Source organism: Anguilla rostrata, chromosome 18 (genome assembly GCF_018555375.3).
Source record: "Anguilla rostrata isolate EN2019 chromosome 18, ASM1855537v3, whole genome shotgun sequence".
Lineage (NCBI taxonomy): Eukaryota > Metazoa > Chordata > Actinopteri > Anguilliformes > Anguillidae > Anguilla > Anguilla rostrata.
In genome coordinates, this window is record NC_057950.1 from 27,833,322 (window position 1) to 27,850,832 (window position 17,511).

The following is a 17,511-nucleotide window of genomic DNA, read 5'->3' on the forward strand; positions in this document are numbered from 1 at the left end:
GGGAGACAGATCCGGAGCAGGGGCCGACTCTACCACCTGGGAGAAAAGCTCCTGGGACTCCCCTGTCGTGGACGGTGTAGGGATAGGCACCCCCACCTCAGCAGATGCCTCCCCGACAGGTGCAGCTGAGCCCTTGGGCCCAAAAATCTGGATGAAACCAGCACTTTCTGCCGGCATCTCCCTGGCGTCCGGACCAGAAACAGCAGCCGCCACGCTCTCCGCAGGAACTGGACCACCCTTAGCCCCAGGACTAGGGAGCCCTGCAGCTGCAACGGCTGCAGAAGAACCAGGCCCATTGGCTGCATCTGGAGGTGAAACTGGAGCAGGTTCAGGATCCAAAACCGTAGAGTCCTGCGCTGGGGCTCCAGAAACCCCCGGAACAGGCACCAACAATGCAGCAGGACCAGCGACCTTTGCCGAACCAGGAGAGGGCACTGAGGCAGATCCCTGCATCCCAAGAACTGCTAACTCCTTGACCGCCTTCTCAGGACTCTGAGCAAAAACGGCATCCTCCGCAGCCCTTAAAACCCGAACCACTTCTCCTGCCGCAACCACTCCCACCGCACCAGGGGGCGCCCTTTGCTCCTTCGCTCCCCCGTTTGAAACACCACCTGCCCCTTCAGATCGCGCCATGTCAGCGTAGGTGCGTGCTCTTCCTGGACACACCCGAAACAAATGCTCTGTGCTGCCACACAAACTGCACTTTTTCGGGGCATCACAGTCTTTTGTCTGGTGGCTCTCCGAAGCGCAATGCCTACACTTTTCATTATTGCAGTGCTCCTTGAAATGGCCAAAGCTCCCGCACTTCCTGCAGTACACAGGCTGGCCCGGATAAAACAAATATCCCTTGTCAGGGCCCAAAGAAAAGTTTCCAGGCGGGTGTGCAAAACCCCCCACACCTAAGGGATCCTGCCGAAAGCGCACCATATACCGCCGCCTGCCATTCCAAAAGCCATACTTATTTTTTAGCTTCAGCCCTTCCCGCACATCAGCGCAATACCGCTTCAAAAAACACAAGATGTCTTCCTCTTTAACAAAGGGGTTATACATGTGCACAGTCAGTGGCCTGAGAGGCTTAGAATAAAGTAAGAAAACCAAAACTCCTTCCAGAAAGGCAGAATCCTTCATTTCCATGTAACGTGCGAAAAAATTAAAGCAATCAGGCTCAGAACAAAAAGTGAGATCAAAAAAACCACGGTTGGAAAAATCTTGCAAACAAAAAACAGATTCTGGCTTGACAGAAAATAAACCTTTAAGTACTTTCTCTACAAAAAAATCCAAGTTAAAAACTTTGCGTCGCCTTTCTTCCATCTCAAATCTTACCGTGTTCCGAAGCCGCACCCGGTGGGCCGGCACGCTGTTGTCTTGCAAGTCCATCGCCTTCTCTAATCGTTCAAGAACGCACTTGATCTTAGCCAAAAGGCCGAGAAGCGATGGCCTGAAAATTGGCCACAGCTGGCCGCCGCCGCCCAGGGGGCCGGGAATCCGATCGCGGGGTCCGGCCGGACCCAGTCCCCGCTCGCCATTGGTCCGGGGCCCCCTCGATGCTTCCCCCGGGACCTCTGGCCGTCACCTCAGCTCCACCCACAAAGCCCCACGTCCTCTGCCACGGTAGCTACCTACGTGCTGAAGGCTCTTATCGCCGTTTAATTGCACGAGCACTCGCAGAACAGCTATGTAATTGCCTAGCTAAGCAAGCAAGGAGACAGTCCACACTCTATAACACATGTACCCGACAAGTCACAAACCAGGGACACATGGCAACAAGTCATCAACAAGCTCTCTTAAGAACAGAAAAGTCGCCCCGTCCGGCGGACGGAGCATCCAAAAATAGCACAAACTCAGGAGTGTTCCTCTCCACGGAAATCTTTAGTAAAAGGCGAAAGATTTGTGCGTGATGAAGAGAAACCCGAGCACACGTGGCCTCTCGCCGTCACCAGCCGCCGTAGGCCCTCCCGGCCCGGAGCCGCAGGCCCGGAGTTGACCGCCGGCGCCCCCGCGCGTTATCCGCAGAAGAGGGAGAGGAGACGCTATAACCGCCCGACTGGCAGAGGGCGCAAGCGAGCCACGGACCGCTGCAAACTGGCTCGCTAGCTGACTTACTTAACCAACTTCACTCACCCAGCTAGCTGACGGAGAATGATAGATAGATAGATAGATAGATAGAAAGAACGACACACACACGATAAAACTATTTCTTTTATTTCATTTAAAAAAAAAAAAAACCCCACAAGGACTCAGTTGCTTGTCCACGCAGAAGCAGAAGCAGAAGCATTTCCTTTGCACCCAAAAATAGAGGCGCACCGTTCCCGGACGTACTGCAATACCGGGTCGATGCGTGGAGCGGACGGAGCAAGCTCCTTCTCCGACTCCCAGTCTCAAAAATCCGTTTAATATGTAGTCCCCAGATAGGGGACGTATCAGATATTAAACTTTTTTTTTTTTTTTACAAAACACTCTGTTCATGTTACCTTTTCATTTAAGCGATCATCAAAGCCAAGATCCAAAATCTTGCCCACCTTCACGCTTCAAAAGGAGAACACGTATGCTCTTCATCGTGCTTATCTACAAAAGAAAACAGATACAGTACATTTTCTTTTATTCCAAACCCATTTTTTTCCCAATTGTATTCCATAAACATAAACAAAAACCAAATACAAAAAGGAAAGCAAAAGATACATTTTCCACCAAGTACTCCCAATGTGCATACAGAATAAACTTGGCTCACAGTGTCTGTTGAGCCATCCTCCCCAACCCCCTCCATTCCTCCCGAACCCAATCCTCCCCCCTTACCTCCCTATCCACCCTCACCTGCTCTGCCACCCTCCCCTGGAACCTGAAATACACCTGTGATGGTGTCAGAATCCTAACCCTCTTCCCCACCACCGCCATCCTATCCTCCCATAGGACCACCTTCGCATACCCCAGCACCTTCCAGAGCAGCGCTGATCTCTTCTCCCCGGGGCCCCACACTCCTTCCCCCTGCACAATTTTCCTTTCGGATAGGACCACTTCCAGCCCCACCCCTTGCAGTATGTCCTGCACTTTCCTCCAGTACCTCCAGGCGAAGGGGCACGCCCAAAAAGCGTGCCTCACCGTTTCCGACGCCCCGCACCCCCTCGGGCACGCTTCACTGTGCGCACACCCGTGCCGATAGAGCACCTCCCTCACTGGTAGTCTGCCCCAGGCACATCGCCAGTGCATATCTTTCACCTCTCCTGAGACTTTCCCCCCACTTATTTTGTCCCACTCCACCCCCCTCGGAAGCCCCACAGAGGCCGAGGCCTGCCCTGTATCCAGCTCTTTATACAAGGCCCGGTGGTCTATGATCTCCTCCCTCGTTCTTGCTGCCGTGCTCCTCCTCAGGCAGCGCACCGCCTCCCGATAGGGGAGGGGCAAATCCTCCACCCTTGGTACCGTGTGGCTGAGTGGTTCCACATGTCTGAGTGCGTTTGCCAGGTACATTCTCGCCAAATAAAAACATTTGTGCACTGCTCTCTTTAAAACTATGCTACATACAAAGCTGGTGTACATCACCTCTAATTTTAAGGGGATCCTGGGCACACCCCGCCCCCCCTTGTCTACCGGCAAGTACATCGCCTCTCTGCTGACGTATTCGTATTTCCCGCTCCACATGAACTGAAAAACCGCCCTGTTCAGGGCCAGCTTCACCCGGCCTGGCATGGGAAATACATACGCCAAATGTAATAGCATTGGCAACACCACTGCCTTCAGCACCACCACCCGCCCAGTAATTGTGAGCCTGCGCTGTGCCCAGAGCCCCAAGCACGCACGCACCACTCCCAGTCTGTACCTCCAATTACGTGCGGCGCTGTCTCTTTGATAAAACCAGATACCGAGGATTTTTAAGCCCTCCTCACCCCGCCGGAAACCCCCGCAATCGCTGGTGTCCTCCACCCATCTCCCGCAGAACATAACCGATGATTTTTGCAGATTCACTTTGGAGCCCGTGCCCTCCGCAAACTTCTCCGTTAGTGCTCTGACCCTCTTTAGGGCCTTCACCATTACATTACATTACATTATAGATTCTTAGCAGACGCTCTTATCCAGAGCGACTTACAACAAGTGCATTACAAAACTCAGAGACAAGCGCTTTACAACATTCCTGCAAGAGAGCTACAATAGGTATAACTTTGCAAAAAGTGTGAATTGTACCCTTTTTTTTTTTTTTTTTTTTTTTTAAATATATATAAATTCCCACCCCCCACCCACCTAGTTGTAGATGAACCTAGTTACATGAAAATAACATGACGCGTGGTTACTCATTTGAGGTTTAATGGATGTTAGAGGGTAGTGGGGGGTGATGAGGTGAGATGTAGCTTGAAGAGGTGAGTCTTCAGTCTACGTTTGAAGACGGCCAGGGTCTCTGCTGTTCTGACTTGCACAGGAAGGTCATTCCACCACCGTGGGGCTAGAACAGACAGGAGGCGTGACCGGGTGCTGGTGCGAGCCGGGGCAGGGACCAGGCGACATGTGGCAGCAGAACGGAGAGGTCTAGCTGGGGTGTAGGGTCTGATGAGTTGACGTAGATAGGGAGGGGCTGACCCCCTGGCTGCTTTGAAGGCAAGCACTAATGTTTTAAATTTGATGCGAGCCATCACGGGGAGCCAGTGGAGGGTGGTGAGCAGGGGGGTAACGTGGGAATGTCTGGGGAGGTTGAAGACCAGACGCGCTGCTGCGTTCTGGATGAGTTGCAGGGGTCTGATAGATGGTGCTGGGAGGCCAGCAAGCAGGGAGTTACAGTAGTCCAGGCGGGACAGGACCACTGCCTGGACGAGGAGTTGGGTCGAGTAAGTTGTGAGGAAGGGGCGGATCCTCCGGATGTTATACAGGAAGAACCTGCATGAACGTGTCACTGCTGAAATGTGCTCGGTGAGGGACAGTCTGTTGTCCATCACCACGCCAAGGTTTCTAGTTGAGGGTGATGGTGTGAGGATGGTATTACCTAGGGAGATAGAGAGATCAGAGAGAGGGGAGTTAAAAACAATCAAGATGGCGCCGCGGATGGCTGCCTCGGTGTGTTGGTGCGCATTGTTTTGCCTTGTTTTGTTTGTAAATTCAGTGTTTTGCGATAGCATCCGGAACTCTTTCACCAGGGAAGAGCTCATGAATATCAGGGTAACAACTCCTGTGGATTTATTTCCGAACATTCTCATCACATCTGCGGAATTACTGGTCACTTTTGTCAAAGGTACGCTCACCCTTGTTCACGCAGTGAAACGCCGGAGGAGAGGGAAACGTGCCGGTGCGCTCGTGCGTCTCCGCAGACGCGGTCTACGCACTCCGTTACCGGGAATATTTCTATCTAACGTGCGATCGCTGTGCAATAAACTGGACGAACTCCAGCTACTGGTGGAGAAAAACAGAGACTTTTCAACATCTTCCGTTTTGTGCTTCACGGAAACTTGGCTGTGTGGATCGATACCGGACTCTGCGCTGCAGCTGGCAGGCTTTCAGCTATTCAGAGCGGATCGCGACACAGAGGGCTCCGGCAAAATGAAAGGTGGAGGTATTTGTTTTTATACAAACAGTGGCTGGTGTAAAGATGTTACAGTGATTATGCAGCACTGTTCTCCTGTTCTGGAAACTTTTTCATCAACTGCAAACCCTTCTACTCCCCCCGCGAGTTCGCTTCATTCATTCTGGTCGGTGTTTACATTCCACCGCAAGCCCTCGTGCAGGAGGCACAGCGTACGCTCGCCGACCAGATAATGTGTGTGGAGCGGACAAACCCGGACTCTTTCGTTATCGTCCTCGGCGACTTTAACAAAGGGAATCTCAGCCACGAACTGCCTAAATACCACCAGTTGATTAAATGCCCGACCAGAGAGGAGAACACTTTAGATCACTGCTACAGTACAATCAACCGTGCCTATCACGCCGTCCCCGCGCTGCACTGGGACACTCTGACCACATCATAGTCCACCTGATTCCTGCATACAGGCAGAAATTAAAACTCTGCAAACCTGTTGTGAGGACATCTAAGAAGTGGACCAGTGAAGCTATGGAGGATCTTCGCACGTGCTTGGACTGCACTGACTGGGATGTTTTCAGGACTGCTACCATCAGTCTGGATGAGTACACAGAGGCTGTGACATCATACATCAGCTTCTGTGAGGACAGCTGTGTACCATCACGCACCAGGGTTATCTACAACAACGACAAACCCTGGTTTACAGCTAAACTCAGACAGCTAAGGCTGGCAAAGGAGGAAGCATTTAGGAGTGGGGACAAGGACCGGTTTAAAGAGTCTAAATACAGGTTTAGCAAGGCGGTGAGAGATGCTAAACGACTGTACTCTGAGAAACTCCAACAGCAGTTCTCAGAAAACAACTCGGCCTCTGTCTGGAAGGGCCTCAGACAGATCACCAACTACAAACCGAAAGCCCCCACTCCACTAATGACTTGCGCCTGGCCAACGACCTGAATGAGTTTTACTGCCGATTTGAAAGACAATGGGACAGTCCTGACACCATCCCCCGTGAACCCATTCACCAGCTCCAGACCACCAGCTCCTCCTCCCCCATCTCAGCAGGAGCCCGGGCCTCTCTACAATCACCCACCTCAGAGGCCCCCTCCCCTCCCCTATCACAATGACGACTCTCTCCCTCCTGGAGAGGGACGTTAACAGATTATTCAAGAGACAGAACCCCCGCAAAGCAGCTGGACCAGACTCTGTCTCTCCCTCCACCCTGAAGCACTGTGCCGATCAGCTGTCTCCGGTGTTCACAGACATTTTTAACACCTCACTGGAGACATGCCACGTACCAGCCTGCTTCAAGACCTCTACCATTATCCCCGTCCCCAAAAAACAAGGACCGCAGGACTCAATGACTACAGACCGTCGCCCTGACCTCTGTGGTAATGAAGTCTTTTGAGCGCCTTGTACTGTCCCACCTCAAAACCATCACGGACCCACTCCTGGACCCCCTGCAGTTCGCATACAGAGCCAACAGGTCTGTGGACGATGCTGTAAACATGGCCCTCCACTTCATCCTCCAGCACCTGGACACTGCAGGAACCTATGTCAGGATCCTGTTTGTGGACTTCAGCTCCGCCTTCAATACCATCATCCCGGCTCTACTACAGGACAAGCTTTCCCAGCTGCACGTGCCTGACTGCACCTGCAGGTGGATCACCGACTTCCTGTCTGACAGGAAGCAGCACGTGAAGCTGGGGAAACACGTCTCCGACTCCCGGACCATCAGCACCGGCTCCCCTCAAGGCTGCGTCCTTTCTCCTCTACTCTTCTCCCTGTATACCAATAGCTGCACCTCCAGTCATCAGTCAGTCAAGCTCCTGAAGTTTGCAGACGACACCACTCTCATTGGACTCATCTCTGGTGGGGATGAGTCTGCCTACAGGAGAGAGATTGAACATCTGGTGTCCTGGTGCAGCCATAACAACCTGGAGCTCAACGCCCTAAAGACAGTAGAGATGGTAGTGGACTTCAGAAGGAACGCAGCCCCACCCGCCCCCATCACCCTGCATGACTCCCCAGTCGACACTGTGGAGTCCTTCTGCTTCCTGGGCACCATCATCACCCAGGACCTCAAGTGGGAGCTGAACATCACCTCCCTCACCAAGAAGGCTCAGCAGAGGATGTACTTCCTGCGGCAGCTGAAGAAGTTCAACCTGCCAATGACAATGATGGTGCACTTCTACACTGCCATCATTGAGTCCATCCTCACCTCCTCCATCACCATCTGGTACGCTGCTGCCACTGCCAAGGACAAGGGCAGACTGCAGCGTATCATTTGCGCTGCTGAGAGGGTGATTGGCTGCAATCTGCCATCCCTCCAGGACCTGCACACCTCCAGGGCCCTGAGGCGGGCAGGAAAGATTGTGGCCGACCCCTCCCACCCTGGACACAAACTCTTTCAAACACTCCCTCCGGCAGGAGGCTGCGGTCCATCAGGACCAAAACCTCACGACACAAGAACAGTTTTTTCCCGACTGCAGCTGGCCTCATCAACAAGGCCCGGGACCCCCACTGATACTGTACTGTTATCCTGACCCCCACGGACACCAAACAGACAGCACCTGTACTTATAACACTTTATCCCCTTGCACTATTGTTTATTGTTTACTGTTTACCGTTTGCACTATGTTTATGTTATTTTATGTCTGTTATGTTTTTATTGCACTATGTTTATTTCATTTTATTTATCTTATTTTATGTTCACTGTTATGCACCACCTGACCAAAACAAATTCCTCGTATGTGTAAACCTACTTGGCAATAAAACCTGATTCTGATTCTGATTCTGATTCTGAAGAGCCGGAATATAAATGAGCTCTGTCTTACCTGGATTGAGCTTGAGATGGTGGCGGACCATCCAGCTCTGAATATCACTCAGGCAGGCAGTGATGCGGGCTGAGACCTGTGTGTCAGAGGGTGGGAAGGAGAGAAACAGTTGTGTGTCATCAGCATAGCAATGGTAAGACATACCATGAGCTGTGATGACAGGGCCAAGGGACTGGGTGTAGAGAGAGAAGAGGAGAGGACCAAGGACCGAGCCCTGTGGGACTCCGGTGGTGAGGGGGTGTGGCGCAGATACTTTACCAGCCCAGGCTACCTGGAAGGAGCGATCTGAGAGGTAAGACTCTATCCAATTGAGGACTGTGCCACAGATCCCCATTGCAGGTAGGGAGGACAGGAGGGTGGGGTGGTCGACTGTGTCGAAGGCTGCCGATAGGTCCAGAAGTAATAAGACGGAGGAGAGGGAGGCTGCTCGGGCTGCGTGGAGAGTTTCGTTGACAGAGAGGAGTGCGGTCTCTGTCGAGTGGCCTGGTCTGAATCCAGACTGATGGGGATCGAGGAGCTCATTCTGTGAAAGAAACACAGAGAGTTGATTTGATGCAGCACGTTCAATGGTTTTTGACAGAAATGGAAGGAGAGATACCGGTCTGTAGTTCCCAATGATGGAGGGGTCTAGTGTAGTCTTTTTCAGGAGGGGGGAGATGAGGGTCTTCTTGAAGGTTGACGGGAAGCAGCCGGATGTCAGGGAGGAGTTAACCAGGGAGGTGATGAATGGGAGAATCTCGGGTGAGATTGCCTGGAGGAGTGGTGAGGGAATGGGGTCAAGGGCACAGGTTGTGGGGCGATGGGAAAGTAGGAGTTGTGAAACCTCAGAATCGGTGAGGGGAGAGAAGTCGGAGAAACAAGGGGAAATGGTGAGGAGGGGGAGAGTACAGGTTGAGGGGTGGGGAGTTGGGAGCCAGTGACCGTAAGCAGAGGAGTGGAGAGACAAGGGGAGGGGAGCATAGGGTGAGGTGGAGTGCAGAAGGAGTTGCGGATGACTGCAATCTTCTCATCAAAGAAGGTTGCAAAGTCGTCAGCAGTGAGCGAGGACTGAGGGCGTGCAGATGGCTGGCTGAGGAGAGAGGAAAAAACAGAAAACAGTTGCCGAGGGTTAGAACGGTAGTTATGGATTTTGGTTTGATAGTTTACCTTGGCAGCAGTCACCGTGGAGGAGAACGCTGCAAGGAGGGATTGGTAGGCAGAGAGGTCTGAAGCATCTCTGGATGTCCTCCACTTCCTCTCTGCTGCACGGAGTCCAACCCTGGAGGTGCGTATGGCATTGGACATCCACGGGCGGGGAGGAGATGGACGTGTTGGCCTAGAGACAGTGGGGCAGAGGGAGTCAAGAGCAGATGTAAGGGAGGAAAGTAGGGAGGTGGATGCAGAATCAGTGGGGAGGGTAGTGAAGGATTCGAGAGGAGGGAGGGCAGCAGTGACAGATGAAGCAAGAGAGGAGGTTGAGAGGGAGCAGAGATTGCGGCGGACAGATACAGTGGGTGTGGGTGGAGAAGGTGGGTGAGAGGGAGCAAGGGGGAGGGAGAAGGAAACGAAGTGGTGGTCAGAGGTGTGCAGAGGGGTTACAGTGATATCGGTGCAAGGGCTATTCCTCAGAAAAACCAGGTCGAGGAGGTTGCCCGCCTTGTGGGTAGGGGGAGATGACTGTAGGGAGAGGTCAAAGGAGTGGAGGAGATGTAGGACAGCTGAAGACTGAGATGTTTCCAGGTGGAGGTTGAAATCTCCAAGCAGGATCAGTGGGGTGCCGTCCTCAGGGAAAGAGCTGAGTAGGATATCCAGCTCATCGATGAAGTTTCCCAGTGGACCTGGGGGGCGATAAATGACAACAATGTATAGATTAGTTGGACAGGTGATTGAAACAGAATGGCATTCAAAACTGAATCGGGGTAGGTCAGAGAGAGGTAGGGCTGAGTATTTCCAGGAGGGAGAGATTAGAAGACCAGTGCCACCACCACGGCCTGATGGTCGGGGAGTGTGGGAGAATGAAAAGAAAGAGGAGAGGGCAGCAGGGGTTGCAGTGTTCTCTGGGGTGATCCATGTCTCAGTGAGGGCAAGGAAATCAAGGGAGAGCAGGGAGGCATAGGCTGAGATGAAATCAGCCTTCTTTGAAGCAGACTGGCAGTTCCAAAGTCCTCCAGCAACTGTGCAGTTATTGCAGGGAGACAGCTGGGGGTAGGAGAGGTTAGCTGGGTTCCGTCGCTTAGGGGGCCACGTCTTTGGAACCGGGTGCTGTAGGGCAGAGAGCAGACAGAGATGGGAAGAGCTTGCATAAAACTGACGAGGAGCGACGCTAGCGTCGCTCAGAAACACTATTTGAAGTGCCGCGTAATTACTCAATAATGTAGCGATAAGCGGCTCTAAACGGATCAAATACAAGCAATTTACAATACTTTGAACCAAAACAGCTGCGCAGATAAAACGGGGATGAAACAAAGTTACCGATCAAAGACTTACGCGATACTAATTACTACCAATATTGCACAGCTGACAATCAATCAAGACTAGGAGTTTAACCGGTAAAAACAGCTGGCTACAAATCACTAATATGACGACGCAACAAGCAAAGACGACTAATTTAAAGAAACTAAGGCAAATTAAGGCCACAACTAACAAGCAAAACAATACTTAGACTAGCTACTCAGAGGGACGGAAGTGAAGCTCTAGTCACGCCGAGGAGAATGCACTTTCTGCACTTTCACCGACGACACGAAACAGGTTGTGTCATCAGCATATTGCTGAATCCTCACCCTGTTCCCCGCTGCCCCCGGAATCGCAAAACCATCTATTTCTGGGTCCCGCCTCACCAGCTCTGCAAAGGGTTCCATGGTCAGCACATACAGCAGGGGGGAGAGTGGGCACCCCTGCCTCACCCCACCCGCCTGCTGCACTGCCTCACTCAGGTGCCCGTTCACCCTGATGCAGCTGTACACCCGGTTGTACAGCATACTCACCCAGCTCCTAAAGCCTGGCCCAAACAGAAATTGGTGCTGGACCCGATCGAATGCTTTCTCCTGGTCTAGGCTCACCAGGGCTAAAGGAACTTTCCTCTCCTCTGCCCAGTCGAGAACATCTCTAGTCAGTAGCAAGTTCCACGCAGCGGACCGGCCTGGCACCCCACACGTTTGATCTTGATTTACTAGACCGCCCATCACCTGCTTCAGCCTCTCTGTTGCTACTTTTGTCAGTAGCTTATAGTCTGCTGTCAACAGCGTTAAAGGACGCCAGTTCCCCAAGTTCGTTCTGCTCCCTGCCTTGAACACCAGTGTTGTAATCCCCTTCCTCATTGAACCTGCCAGGATCCCCTCCTCCAACAGGATCCTGTACACTTCCAGGAGGTCAGGCCTGATCAGTCCCCAAAAGGCAGTATAAAACTCTTTTGGGAACCCGTCATGCCCTGGCGACTTCCCGTCCTTCATAGCGTGCAGCGCTGCTGTCACCTCCTCCAAAGACAACGGCGCCTCCAAGGCCAGCGCCTCCTCCTCCCCTAAGCTAGCCCCCACACACCTTAGCAGTGCCTCTTGCACTCCCAGATTACACTCCCGCCGGCTAAAGAGGTTGGCGTAATATGCTTTGGCGACGTCCAGCATCCTCTCGGTCTCCGTCACCACCCCCTGCTCTGACTCCAGACCCGCCATCACCGCAGCGTTCCGTTTGGCCTTTACCGCCTGCAAAAAATAGGCTGAAGGCCTCTCTCCCTCCTCCAGCTCCCGCACTCTTGCCTGAAAGGCTAGGGAGCGAGCTCTCCCCTCCAAAATCCCCCTAATCCTCCTCTTCACCCCTTCATACACTGGCCACTCCACCGCTACTCCCTTGTTTAACTGCCCGTGCAGATACTCTAGGCAAGAAACCCATTTCCTGAGCTCCCCCCTTTCCCTTCTCTGCACAGCGCTGCTGTACCTTCTGCAAAATTCTCGGAACCGCCCCTTTGAGTCTTCCCACCACTCCACTACTGAGGGGTACAGCGGTCTCAGAGTCCGGACAGTCCGATAAAAATTGTTGAAACTCGCCTTAAAGTCCTCTGACTTCAAACATCTCGTGTTAAAATGCCAAAAACCCGGGCCCCACTCTGGACCATTTCCCCCCAAGGAGACCTCTAGCGCGTCGTGGTCTGAGCACCAGACCGGTATTAGAGCACAGCCCAGAACCTTCTGCTCCCTCCCTATAAAAAAGTAGTCTAAGCGCCCTGCCCCTCCTGGATGCACCACCCGATACCCATCCACCAATGAGTGCCTGCTAAGCAGCCTAGCCAGCGCCTTAGCAGAGAAATCCCCCTCCACCGGGTTCCGCCCTACATCCACGCCCGCACCTAAACCGTCTAATGCCACGTTAAAATCTCCTCCAAGGATCACAGCCCTGGATGTTGTCAAACACCCTCCTAGCTCTGCAAGTACCTCAAGCCTGTTCCCCCCTTGTGCCGGTGCATATACATTTATTATTCTAAACCTCCCCGCCCCAACCCTAAAATCAACAAAAACCACCCTCCCAGCCACTACCCCCACCACCTCCTCCATCACGAAGGAGTGACCCCTAAATAAAACCCCCACACCATCTGCGTGGACATTCCCCACCGACCAACCCGATGGTCCGCACCCCCATTCCCGAGTAAACCCGACCACATCTCCCTCATCCTTCAAATGAACCTCCTGTAGGAGGAAGATGTCCCCCCGCATTGCCCGCAGGGATGCGAACACTGCCGCCCTCTTAGTCGGGTCCCTCATCCCCCGCACATTCACTGTGACCAGTGTTAAATTCATTGTGACAATTATACAAATACAGTGCACACCCATCACCTTTATGCCTTTCCATCCTCCCCTCCACCTTTCTCCTCCCCCTCCTGAGACATCCCCATAGCCTCCACCAACCCCTCGACATCCCATCCTTCCAGAAGGGCTGAGGGGGGGAGCTCACCTCCATATCTATCTCCCCCTCCCTGCCTTCTCCCACAACAGACCCTTCCAGCGCCACATAGAGTTTTGTCCGGTCTCCCGTCATCGACCTCTTCCTTGTCGGGACCTCCGTCCAGCCTGTCTCCGATCCTTCCCCCGGAAAGGGGCTGTCCCCCCACGATGCTGGAGTTTGCAGGTCCGCCGAGGTCATCAGCGCCGCTTCCTCTCCCGTTGGGAATGAGTCCCCCTCCTGCACACTCTCCTCTCCAGGGGAGAAGAGAGCCGGGGAAGACGCCCCCCCCACCACTGTCCGCCGCCTCAAGCACGCCTCCAAACCAGTGGCCACGGGTGCTCCGGGCCCAAACAACCCCACCATCCCCAAACCCCTGCCAAAACCCCCCACACCGCTAGGCCCAGACTCCGACGCCCCTTCACCTCCCGCTGAAGGGACTCCCGCTCCTCCTGTGCCCCCTGCTCCAGAGACCTCCTCCACTCCAGAATCTGCTTGTCCGGCAGGATCTGGTGGCGCCACCCCATCCCCACCCGGCCCTGGCCTTTGCTCTAAAGCTCCTATTTCGGAGTCCTCCAAAACCAGGTCCGGCACTAGCTCCGCCTCCAGTACAGGCTCCGCCCCCTGAGCCGGCCCCGCCCGGCCCTCCACCAGACCTGCGCATGAAGCGGGCCCAGCAATTTCCTTTCCAGCCTCAGGCTTCCTCCCCCTCGTTACCTTATCTGCCTGCACTGAAGCAGCATAGGACGCCCTCCTTTCCGGGCATGCCCGGAACAAATGTTCAGTGCTTCCACACAAAGTGCATGATTTTGGCGCCACGCAGTCCTTTGTCTCGTGCTCCGGAGACAAACAGTGCCTACACCTGTTTGTTGAACACACCTCCTTAATGTGCCCAAATGAGCCGCACCTGCGGCAAAACAGGGGCTGTCCTGGGTAGACGAGATATCCCCTGTCGGGGCCAATGGCGAAGGAACCAGGAGGGTGCGAGAAGCCTCCCACACTCTTGGGATCTTGTTTGAAATGCACCATAAAGCGGCGTTTGCCGTTCCAGAACCCAAACTTGTCCTTAACTTTGGTGCCATCCCGCACCTCAGAGCAGTACTTTTTCAAAAAACAGAGCACATCTTCTTCCGGCACAAACGGATTGTACATGTGCACTGTTAAAGGTCTCAGTGCCTTCGCAAACAATAACTCCACCCTTATCCCTTTCATATCAGGTGCGTCTTTAATTGCTTTGTAATTGTTGTGCAGATTGTAGCAGGCAGCCTCAGAATACAGGGTCACATCATAAAAACCCCTATTCCCGAAGTCTTGCAGACAAAAAACAGTTCCTGGCTCCACATGTAACAATTCTTTTAACACCTTTTTAACAAAAAATTCCAAATTAAAGCACTTACGTTTTTCCGATCCCTCCTCTGCTTCGAACCGTATAGTGTTCTTCAGCCGCACCCGGTAGGCCGGCAATCCACCCTCCTGCGTCGTCATCGCCTTCTTCGAAATAGATCGTAGCCAAAAGGCCGAGAAGGCCATCGCGCTAAGGTGCCCGTTGATGTTCACCCTGCTCCCCACCCCCGCATACATTACCTTTACCCACCCCCTAAATCGCGGCGCGAAACCCATCCTCTCCATTACTTTTAACAAAAAATCATGTGACACCCTGTCAAAAGCCTTCTCCTGGTCCAGACCCACCAGCACCAGAGGCAAACTCCTGTCGCGTGCCCAGCTGATGGCGTCCCGGACCAGGCGAAGGCTCCAGTGCAGTTGACGGCCCTCCACGCCGCAGGTCTGGTCCCAATCAACTACATGCGTCAACGCCGCCTTCATGCGCCTGGTTAAGACCTTTGCTATCGCCTTGTAATCTACGCATAAAAGCGTGACAGGCCTCCAGTTCCTAAGGTCCTCCATGTCCCCCTTCTTAAATAGGAGAGAGATTACCCCTTCCCGCATAGAGTCCCCTAGCCTCCCCTCTTCAAACATCTCCCTAGCCACCTCTAACAGGTCCCCACCCACCAACTCCCAGAACACTCTGTAAAAATCAGCTGGGAGCCCGTCCACCCCTGGCACCTTACCTGTCTTCAGGCTGAACATAGCCTCCCTAAACTCCTCTAGTGAGATGTCCTTCTCTAAATTCTCTCTCACCCCCCCTGGCACCCCCCCCTCCAAATTCCCCAAGAAAAAATCCCCCTCTCTAAGATCTACCTCCCTTCTCCCAAACAAATCCTTATAGAAACTCACCGCCATCTCTACCATCTCCCCTGGCCCTGTCTTTAATACCCCATCTGCCCCCTTTAGTCCCCTCACCACCTTCCTCCTCCTGCGTTCCTTAATGGAGCCAAAAAAATATGCACTACATGTTTCATTCTTCTCCATATACTCTCCCCTTGATAACCACAAAAATCTCTTTGCCCTCCCCTCAAACACCCTCCTCAGACGTTCTTGTATGTCCGAGTAGCCCTGCCAGGATCTATCCCCTTTTAAATTCCCACACACAAAAAACTCCTCCAACTCTTTTTGTAGTGAATAAAACTCACCTCTTTCCCTCCTGGCCTTGGCCTTACAATAATTCACTGCGAACCTCTTGGTGTTCCCCTTCACCCATTCCCACCACTCCCGCCCAGACCCAAACATCTGCCTCATATCCCTCCATCCCCCATAGGCCTCCCTATATCCCTCCACAAAATCCTTCTCCCTCAACACACTCACATTCAGCTTCCAGAAACCCCTTCCAAAAGCCGGCACTCCCATCCCCAGCTTACTTCTCACCCAGTGATGGTCAGAAAACCACACTGGGGAGATCTCTGAAGCTGCCACCACTACGTTCTGTGGAGCGAATATAAAATCCCTTGAGTTCCCCCAGGTTGCCCCTCCCCCCCCGGATTGGCTTTTTTAAAAGTGTCCTGTAACGAAAAATTGTTCACCATCTTACACAGGTGCCCCAAACTAAAGTCCCCCGTGCCCTCAAAGGAAACGTTGAAATCCCCACCAACTACCAGTACCCTATTTGTGAGGCAGACGGCCTCCATGTCCCCAAACACCTCCCTCCTCCCCCCCGGCTCTGCCGGTGCGTACACGCATAGCAGCCTGAGCTGCAGCCCTTTCCAATCTGCATCCACTGCTAATACCCTCCCCTGCACTACTGAAAACACCTCTCCAATACAAAAATCCCACCCTTTAAACAAAATCCCTACCCCTGAGGAATGCACCCCCCCCACTCCCCATCTTGAATCCCCTTTTGTCCACTCCCCAGAAAACCTTTCACAGTCATCCCTGTCCCTTAAATGGACCTCTTGAACAAAACACACATCAAAATGAACTGTGGCTAGATAAATAAATACGGCTCTTCTTTTGTTACTGTCCTGTAACCCCCTCACATTTACAGTAAGCACCGTTAGGTAATTATCAGCCATTGTCATTTAATGAAACAAAAAAAGAAAACCCACTCAATTAAAACCACGGTCTAATTTCTGAAGGCACAAGCCCAGCCTCCTCCTCTCCTACCCCCGCACCAGCCTCTGCCTCGTCCAAAGACACATAGGCAGAGGCGTTCGGGGACATAGGAGGGCTATATCTATGCTCGTCGCTGACCGGAGAAAGTAGCAACGCTGCCTCTCCCCCGTCGCATGCTCCACTCACTCCCTCCTCCCCCCTAGCTAAGCCCCCCCCTTCCTCACCAACCGCAGTCCTGGAAGTTCCCGCCTCCTCACTGTCCCCCCACCTCAGTGGGGAGAAACGGTTCTTCAGGGCCACAGTCCCTGAAGGTGGAAGTCCTGAAAAAGGCCCCGACACCGCCGGTGACGCCTGCGGTTCCTCCGCCTTCCTCAGGGCCTTCCGCCGCCGCTTCCCCTTCGCCACCTTGCCGTCCGCCTCGCCCTCAGCGGAGCTCTCTTCAGACCCCGTGCTTTTCTGCACCCGTTGCCTCCTGGCTGACTGGCACATGACACCCTCCATCTCCTCCTCGCTCACCACCACTCCCTCGGCGCCGCCAGCCTGTTCCGCCTTGCCGCCACCTTTCTCCCCCCCGACTGGTGCCTCCTCTGTCACTGGAGGAACCACTTCCACCGCCGCACCCGCCTCCTCTTCGTCCCCCTGCTCCACTCTCTGCTGCCCAGGGACCACTTCCTGACGGTCCGGATGTCTGTAAGCATCGCCAGGAACGCCCCTCCCCGCAGCCGCACTCGCATACGTCCTCGTCGACGTCGTCCCTGGGCAGCCGTTGAAAAGATGCCCCTCCGCTCCACAGCCATGACATCTCTTTGGGTCTGGGCAGGCCATGAC

The 17,511-nt window shown here is 53.5% G+C and overlaps 2 non-coding genes across 2 annotated transcripts; both read right to left on the reverse strand.

Annotated features, from left to right (window-relative positions):
- Window positions 1–1,800: 1,800 nt before the first annotated feature.
- On the reverse strand, window positions 1,801–1,917 carry LOC135245414 (U5 spliceosomal RNA). The gene has a single exon (XR_010327231.1). It is a non-coding gene; the product is annotated as a U5 spliceosomal RNA (small nuclear RNA).
- Window positions 1,918–2,293: 376 nt separating this feature from the next.
- On the reverse strand, window positions 2,294–2,488 carry LOC135245409 (U2 spliceosomal RNA). Its single transcript, XR_010327228.1, has one exon. It is a non-coding gene; the product is annotated as a U2 spliceosomal RNA (small nuclear RNA).
- Between the last annotated feature and the right edge of the window lie 15,023 nt (window positions 2,489–17,511).